Source organism: Balaenoptera acutorostrata, chromosome X, assembly GCF_949987535.1.
Source record: "Balaenoptera acutorostrata chromosome X, mBalAcu1.1, whole genome shotgun sequence".
Taxonomy (NCBI): domain Eukaryota; kingdom Metazoa; phylum Chordata; class Mammalia; order Artiodactyla; family Balaenopteridae; genus Balaenoptera; species Balaenoptera acutorostrata.
Genome location: NC_080085.1, coordinates 88,698,686 through 88,707,152, shown reverse-complemented (window position 1 = coordinate 88,707,152; position 8,467 = coordinate 88,698,686). Strand labels below are relative to the sequence as shown.

The 8,467-nt window shown below is 41.5% G+C and overlaps 1 pseudogene; it reads left to right on the top strand.

The window, feature by feature from the left end:
- The first annotated feature begins 410 nt into the window (after nucleotides 1-410).
- On the top strand, nucleotides 411-6,228 carry LOC103015391 (uncharacterized; annotated as a pseudogene).
- The last annotated feature ends 2,239 nt before the right edge of the window (nucleotides 6,229-8,467 follow it).

Sequence of the window (8,467 nt, the reverse complement as noted above, 5' to 3'; positions counted from 1 at the left end):
GCGCCACTAGGGAAGCCCCTCAGTTTTCTTAAGTAATGAAAGAACTGATAAAGACAACATGAAGCACAGAAAATTATTTTGATAAAACACAGAATCTTTGTTTTCTAGGAAGATTACTTAAAAGGTAAAGAAAAACTTTTCATAATCTTATCAAGAACAAACCAATAGTTCAAGGAAACTTTGTTCTTCTCAAAGATGAAAGAAAATTTAATTATAGTTTTACCTAAGTACACTATTGATATTAAAGCTTTTTTCCTTTACCAATTAAATAGAGCTCTTTTATAAATTAATTTTGACAATACCATTCGGATGTAGAAATATATCATATATAACAGGTAAAAATAGACATACAAAAGCATACAGACAGACACAAACAGAGACCATATAGCTTTCATTTCAAAATTTTAGCCATGAATCAGGTACAGCAATACAAAACTCACTAGTTTATAAATAATAGTTGAATCCAAATGTGACTCGCAGACAGAACAAGTTAAGATTAGCCACTCAAATGGATAAAGCTTTTTACTAATATTTGTGGAGAAGACTTTTAAGATTTGTATTTGCCCTTGACCTATAATCATATAGAGGCTGTGAACTGATTTTGGGCAAGGGAGCTTCTATAGCAGTATGTGTTTTAAAAAGCCTCTTCTGCCTTTTTCCCCCTCCAGTCTCGAGCAATCCTGGGCAGTGTTTTAGTTAGCTCCTGGGGTATTTACATTTCAAAGACATTATAAGATTTACAACTTCAATGGGCAGAGAAAGAATGCAAGATTTTCTCTTAGGAGTTTTGGGGTATATTTCTCTATTATCAGAAATCTGGGTAATTACTATTTAAATTTTTCATTTGTATTAGGGGTCAGATGGTGTATGGCACTACATCTGTTTCATTGTCAATAACCACAACACTCTCCCCTTTGTTCTCCTCACTTTCCCAGGGATTCCACGTCTTAGTGTCTCAGGCTTTGTCTCAGACCTTAATCTGCAACAGCTTGTGCCCTCCTAGCTTTTCAAAACGGGCATGCTATTGTCTTCAACTTATTATCCTGCTCTGCCCCAAAGCTAGCAGAGCAGTGAACAATCACACATCCTTCTCTACCCTCAGCTCTTCTTCCAGCTGTCTAACTTGAGCTTCAGCTTCTAGTTGGGCATCAGTAGCCAGATGAAGTGCCAACAGTAGAGACCAACCCACCGTTGCAGCCATTTGTTTCCCTTCTTTGCTGCAGTGCACTGTGTGTGGTTCCTCAAACACATTAAACCAGCCAGCGTTTTTGGGATATCCCTGTAGTCACGCAACAGTCCACAGACATCTAACTATGCACCACCCCTGCCCACAAAGAGGTCAGTGGCCAACTCAGGATTTCCCCTATGGATGCCTCTTTCCCAAGACCCATTTCTTCCATCTCTGGCTGGCTTGCCAATTGTTGGTTTGCAATTCTTGGGAGTTCCCTGGGTGATATTCAAAACTAGCCCCCATTTAACAGAGGGCAAGGAGAGACCAAAGAAAGAGGCAGAGCACTCCAGATTGGTAGATTGTGGTTTTAATAAACAACGGAACCTATATATGAGGCTTGTCTTGGGTGGTCGCAAGATGAGTAGTTCTCCGCATCAACCTGCCTTAATGGGGGTCAGTCACATACACAGTCCAGATAGTCTCAGCAACACATGAACAGAACGCACATCCCAAGGTCAGCAGAGGGGGGTAAGGAGCCTCTGATTTCCTGGGCCAGGTCATGGGTCAACCAGTGCTCACATCCTCTCAATTACCTCCTCTAACAGCTCACTAAGCAGAGATTCTGCATTTAATGTAGCTGAGGAAGTTAGAAAGGCCTCTAGTTGTTTGGTTGGTTATCTGACTGAAACGTGGACAAAAAATTTCCCACAGTATGTGAATTGGAAATGCCTGACCTCCTTTGGTCTAATGTAGAGGAGGGGTTCAGAGATTTAGAAAGATTGGAATGTTAGAGTGGATTTGTCATTTAAGACCTACTCATCCACACTGGGAGTGTCTAGAACAGGGGTCCCCAACCCCCGGGCCTTGGACCAGTATCTGTCTGCAGCCCATTAGGAACCAGGCCACACAGCAGGAGGTGAGCGGCAGGCGGGCAAGCAGAGCTTCATCTGCGGCTCTCCATCGCTCACATTACCGCCTGAACCATCCCCCCCAACCCCATCCGTGGAAAACTTGTCTTCCACAAAACCGGTCCCTGGTGCCAAAAAGGTTGGGGACCGCTGGTCTAGAAGACATACCTTTCACCAATACTTTGAGAAATAATTTGGTGAGTGGAGTCCTAGCATCCTTGAAGATCTCCATGATTGCTCATCTCTGTAAGTGAGACGTTACCGTGGGAACTGCAGCCACTCAATGGAAAAACCTAAATGCAGTAGGAGTAATTTGATCCTGACGTGGCAGGGGCCAAGTGGCAGCATTCAATCACCAAAGGGAATGTGGGTGTGGTTACCATAATGGACAGCAGAGACAAAGCAGCAGTCAGAATAGTCAGATTCATGCAGACTTATGGTGCTGGCTAGTTAATTATGGTGTTCTAAAAAGTGAAATAAATAGGAAGCCTACTAGATTTTCACTTGATCTGTATAAGCAGAAAAGTTCTAGATCAAGTGAACAAAAATCTAACTCAAATCATAAAAACAGAGTCACAGCCCCTTGATCAATTCCAAGACTTAAGACAGTTTGTAGACTTAGAACCCCTTGAATGAAGGGGGGGGTTGGGTCCCCTTGAAGAAGGTTCCCAGTACACTAGTGAAAATTTATACTGTTAATGTTTCTCCCAAAGGGACCTGCAGCCTTTTACCAGAGTAACTGTACATTGAGAAAAAGGAAATAATCAGACATTTCGGGGACTACTGGCCACTGGATCTGAACTAGCACTGATTCTAGGAGACCTGAAGCACCACTGTGGCCCTCCAGTCAGAGTAGGGGCTTATTAAGGTCAGGTAATCAATGGAGTTTTAGCTCAGGTGTACCTCACAGTGAGTGTAGTAGCTCCCCAAATCCATCCTGTGGTTATTTCCTTCATTCCAGAATGCATAATTGGAATAGATACATATAGCAGCTGGAAGAATCCCCACATTGTTTCCCTGATCTGTTGAGTGTGGGCTGTTATGGTGGGAAAGGCCAAATGGAAGCCATTATAATTTCCTCAACCTACAAAAGTAATAATAAAAAATAATACCACATTCCTGGAGGGATTGCAGAGATTAGTGCTACCATCAAGGACTTGGAAGATGCAGGGGTGGTGATTTCCACCACATCCCCCTTCAACTCTATTTGACCAATGTAGAAGACAGATGGATCTTGGAGAATGACAGTGGATTATCACAAGCTTAACCAGGTAGTAATTCCAATTGCAGGTGCTGTACCAAATGTGGTTTCATTGCTTGAGCAAATTAACACATCATCTGGTACCTGCTATGCAGCTGTTGATCTGGCAAATGATCTTTTTCTCCATACCTGTCCATAAGGCCCACCAGAAGCAATTTGCTTTCAGCTGGAAAGGCCAGCAATATTCCTTCACTGTCCTACATCGGAAGTATATCAACTCTCCAGTTCTGTGTCTTAATTTAGTTCACAGAAATCTTGATTGCCTTTCCCTTTCACGAGGTATCACAATGATCCATTACATTGATGACATTATTCCGATTGGACCTAGTGAGTGAGAAGTAGCAACTAATCTAGACTTATTGGTGAAACAGTTGCATGTCAGAGGGTGGGAAATAAACCCAACTAAAATTCAGAGACCTTCTACCTCAGTGAAATTTCTAGAGATCCAGTGGTATGGGGCATATCGAGACATCTCTTCTAAGGTGAAGGATAGGTTGTTGTATTTGACCCCTCCTACAACCAAGAAAGAAGCACAATGCTTAACTGGTCTCTTTGGATTTGGTGGCAACATAGTCTTCATTTGGGTGTGTTATTCTAGCCCATTTACTGAGTGACCTGAAAAGTTGATAGTTTTGAGCGAGATGCAGAACAAGAGAAGGCTCTGAAACAGGTTTGGGCTTCTGTGCAAGCTGTTATGCCACTTGGGCTACATGATCCAGCAGATCCAGTGGTGCTTGAAGTGGCAGTGTCAGATCGAGTTAGTGTTTGGAGCCTTTGGCAAGCCCCTGTGGGATGAATTACAGCATAGACCCTTAGGATTTTGGAGCAACGCCCTGCCCTCATCTGTAGATAACTACTCTCCTTTTGCGAGTCAGTTCTTGGCTTCCAACTGGGCCTTAGAGACTAAACACTTGACCATGGGCAACAAAGTTACCATCAGACCTGAGCTGCCCCTCATGAACTGGGTGTTATCTGACCCACCAAGCCATAAAGTTGGGCATGCACAGCAACACTCCATCATCAAATGAAAGTAGTATATATATGATCAGGCCTGGGTAGGCCCTAAAGGCACAGGTAAATTACCTGAAGAAGTGGCCCAAATGCCTATGGTCCCTACTCCTGCTACACTGCCTTCTCTTTCCCAGCCTGTACTTGTGGCCTCATTGGGAGTTCCTACAATCAGCTGGCAGAGAAAGAAAAGACTTGGGCCTGGTTTACAGATGGTTTTACAAGATATGCAGGCACCATCTGGAAGTGGACAGCTGCAGCATTACAGCGCCTCTCTGGGACATCCCTGAAGGACAGTGGTGAAGGGGAGTCCTCTTGGTGGGCAGAACTTCAGGCAGTGCACCTGGTTGTTCACTTTGCTTGGAAGGAAAAATGACCAGATGTGTGATTATATACCAATTCATGGGCTGTGGCCAACGGTTTGGATGGATGGTCTGGGACTTGGAAGGAACATGACTTAAAAATTGGTGACAAAGAAATTTAGGGAAGAGGTATGTAGATAGACTTCTCAATGCGAAAAAGACGTGAAAATATTTGTGTCCCATGTGAATGCTCACCAAAAGGTGACCTCAGAAGAGGAAGATTTTAATAATCAAGTGGATAGGATGACCCATTCTGTTGGTATCATTCAGCCTCTTTTGCTAGCCACCCCTGTCATTGCGCAATGGGTTCATGAACAAAGTGGCCATGGTGGCAGGGATGGTGGTTATACCTGGGCTCAGCAGCATGGACTTCCATTCACCAAGGCTGACCTGGCTACAGCCACTGCTGAGTGCCCAACCTGCCAGCAGTGGAAACCAACACTGAGCCCCTGATATGGCACCATTCCCTAGCATGATCAACTAGCTGGCTGGTGGCAGGCTGATTGCATTGGACTGCTCCCATCATGGAAGGCAGTGTTTGTCCTTATTGGAATAGACACTTACTCTGGATATAGATTTGCCTTCCCTGCATGCAGTGCTTTTTCCAAAACTACCATCTGTGGACTTAATAGAATGTCTTATTCCCCCGTCATGATATTTCACAGAGCATTGCTTCTGATCAAGAGCAACCCTTTACAATAAAAGAAGTGTGACGGTGGACCCAAGCTCATGGAATTCACTGGTCTTACCATGTCTCCCACCATCCTAAAGCAGCTTGCTTAATAGAACAGTGGTATGACCTTTTGAAGATATAGTTACAGCACCAGCTAGGTGGCAGTACCTTGCAGGGCTGGGGCAAGTTTCTCCAGAAAGCTGTATATGCACTTAATTAGTATCCACTATATGGTGCTGTTTCTCAAGTAGCCAGGATTTACAGGACCAGGAATCAAGCAGGTGGAAATGAAAGTGCACCAGTCACTATTATCCATAGTTGACCCACTAGCTTCCTGTTTTTATGACTTTATTTTCTGCTGGCCTAGAGGTCTCTTAGTGTCAGAGGGAGGAAAGCTTCTATCAGGAGACATAACAATGATTCCATTGAACTGGAAGTTAAGACTGCCACCCTGCCACTTTGGGCTCTTCATGCCTCTGAGTCAACAGGCAAAAAAAGGAGTTATGGTGTTATCTGGGGTGATTGATCCTGACTATCAAGGAGAAATTGGACTACTACTACATGGTGGAAGTGAGGAAGAGTGTGTCTGGAATACAGGAGATGCCTTAGTATTACCATGTCTTGTGGTCAAAGTCAATGGAAAACTACAACAAACCAATCCAAGCAAGACTACTAATGGGCCAGACCCTTCAGGAGTGAAAGTTAGGGTTACTCTGCCAGCTAAAGAACAATGACCAGCTGAGGTGCTTGCTGAAGGCAAAGGGAATACAGGATGTGTAGTAGAAGAAGGTAATTATAAATACCAGCTACAATCACACCACCAGTTACAGAAATGAGGACTATAATTGTCATGAGTATTTCCTCATTTTGTTATACATGTGTTTGTGTGTGTATATATACATAAACTAAGCAAATATTTTTGTTTTATTTCCTTTATTATTCTCATCATATAAGATAAGCTGTATTGACTTTACATCGGTAATTGAGTATTGCTAATTTTACATCATAGTATTTAAGTTATAGGATATCAGGAGAAGAGTAAGCATCACTCAAGTACTCTTCCTCCTCTTCTGGGGAAGGGATTAGTACATTTTCAGTTGTTTGTAGGATAGCTGTATCATGTCAGTTGGAACTATGACCTTGTTATTGTCTTTATTTGGAGATCCAGTATGGTTTAAGGAGATATGTATGGGTACCAAGCTGACAAGGGGCGGAGTTATGATAGTTAATTTTATGTGTCAACATGATTGGGCTAAGGGCTGTCCAGAAAGCTGGTAAAACATTATTTCTGGGTATGTCTGTGAGGGTTGTTAAAAAATAAAATTCAACTGAGTAAATCTGAAGATCTAATTGTACCTTTTCAAAGATTCATGAATCAAGCAGCATCTCATCTAGCAAACAGAAAGGAGCTCTGAGGAGCTGCACCAAATGGAAGGCTTTTATAGACAAAAGGGGACAGGAAAAGGAAGTTTCTAGCCAAGAGTGGACTGTCTCAGGCAAAATCACCTTCCTATGGGGGACAAAAATGGTCTATCGAGTGGATTACCTCACTGGTGCTGACCAGGTAATTCCAGATTGACTTGTTACAGGTCACATTCTTGGGAGAGGCTGAAATTGCAATTAGATTAGGTATTAAGTCTTGGTTTGCTGATGTGGGGCTTAGCACAGGTGACTCCATTTGAGGCCTATTGTTTCTTTTTTAACAGGGTGTTCCCAGAAGAGATTAACATTTGAATTGGTAGATTGAGTAAAGAGGATCACCCTCACTAATGTGGGTGGACATCATCCAATCCATTGAAAGCCTGAATAGAACAACCAGGCAGGAGAAGGGCAAATTTACTCTTTACTTGACCTTGGACATCCATCTTCTCCTGCCCTTGTACACAGGCATTCCTAGTTCTTGGGCCTTTATAGACTCAGACTGGAACTTACACCATCCGTCCCCCAAATGTCAGGCCTTTGGACTCAGACTGAATTACACCATGACCTTTCCTGGTTCTCCAGCTTGCAGTGGCAGATCTTGGGATTTCTTGGCCTCCTTAATCACGTTGGCCAATTCCTGTAAGTCTCCTCTTACTTATATCTATGTCTATATCCATGTTATTGATTCTGTTCCTCTGAAGAACCCTGTCTAATGCAATATGGAATCTAAAATAGTCAAAGTCATAGAAGCAGAGAATAGTATGGTGGTTGCCAGGGGCTAGGGTAAGGGGGAAATAGGGAGCTGGGAAAAGGGTACAAAGTTTCAGTTATGCAAGATAAATAAGTCTTAGAGAACTAATGTATGGCATGAAGACTATAGTTAGCAATACTGTATTGTAAACTTGAAATTTGCTAAGAGGTGTTCTCACCACACACATAAAAAAGTAATTATATTAGATGATGGATATGTTAATTAGCTTAATTGTGGTGATAATTGCACAATGTGTGTGTGTATATATATATATATAAACATCAAATTGTATGCCTTAAATATATATAATTTTTATTTGTGAATTATACCTCATTAAAGCTGAAACAAACAAACAGAAATAAAAATGTCCAGATTGGATGGAAAGAAGTAAAAATATATATATATTGTATTTCTTATATACACCCCCACACACAATTAGAACTAATAAATGAATTCAGAAACATTTCAGGAAACATGATCAGTGTAAAAAATCAGTTAAATTTTATACGCTAGCAATGAACAATCCAAAAATAAATTAATAACTTTACTTAGAATAACATCAAAAAGAATAAAATACTTAACAATAAATTTAACCAAAGAAATGCATGTCTTGTATACTGAAAATTACAAAATATCTTTGAATGAAATTAAATAAATGGAAAGGCATTCCATGTTTATGGATTAGAGGGCTTAATATTGTTAAAATGATAATACTTTCCAGAATAATCTACAAATTCAATTCAATCCCAATCCAAATTCCAGCTGCTTTTTTTTCTCCAACATTAATAATCTAAACTTAAAATTCATATGAAAATTCAAGGGACCCAGAATAGCCAAAAGAATCTTGGAAAAAGAGCAACAAAGTTGAAGGACTCACATTTCCCTATTTCATGACTTACTACAAAGCTACA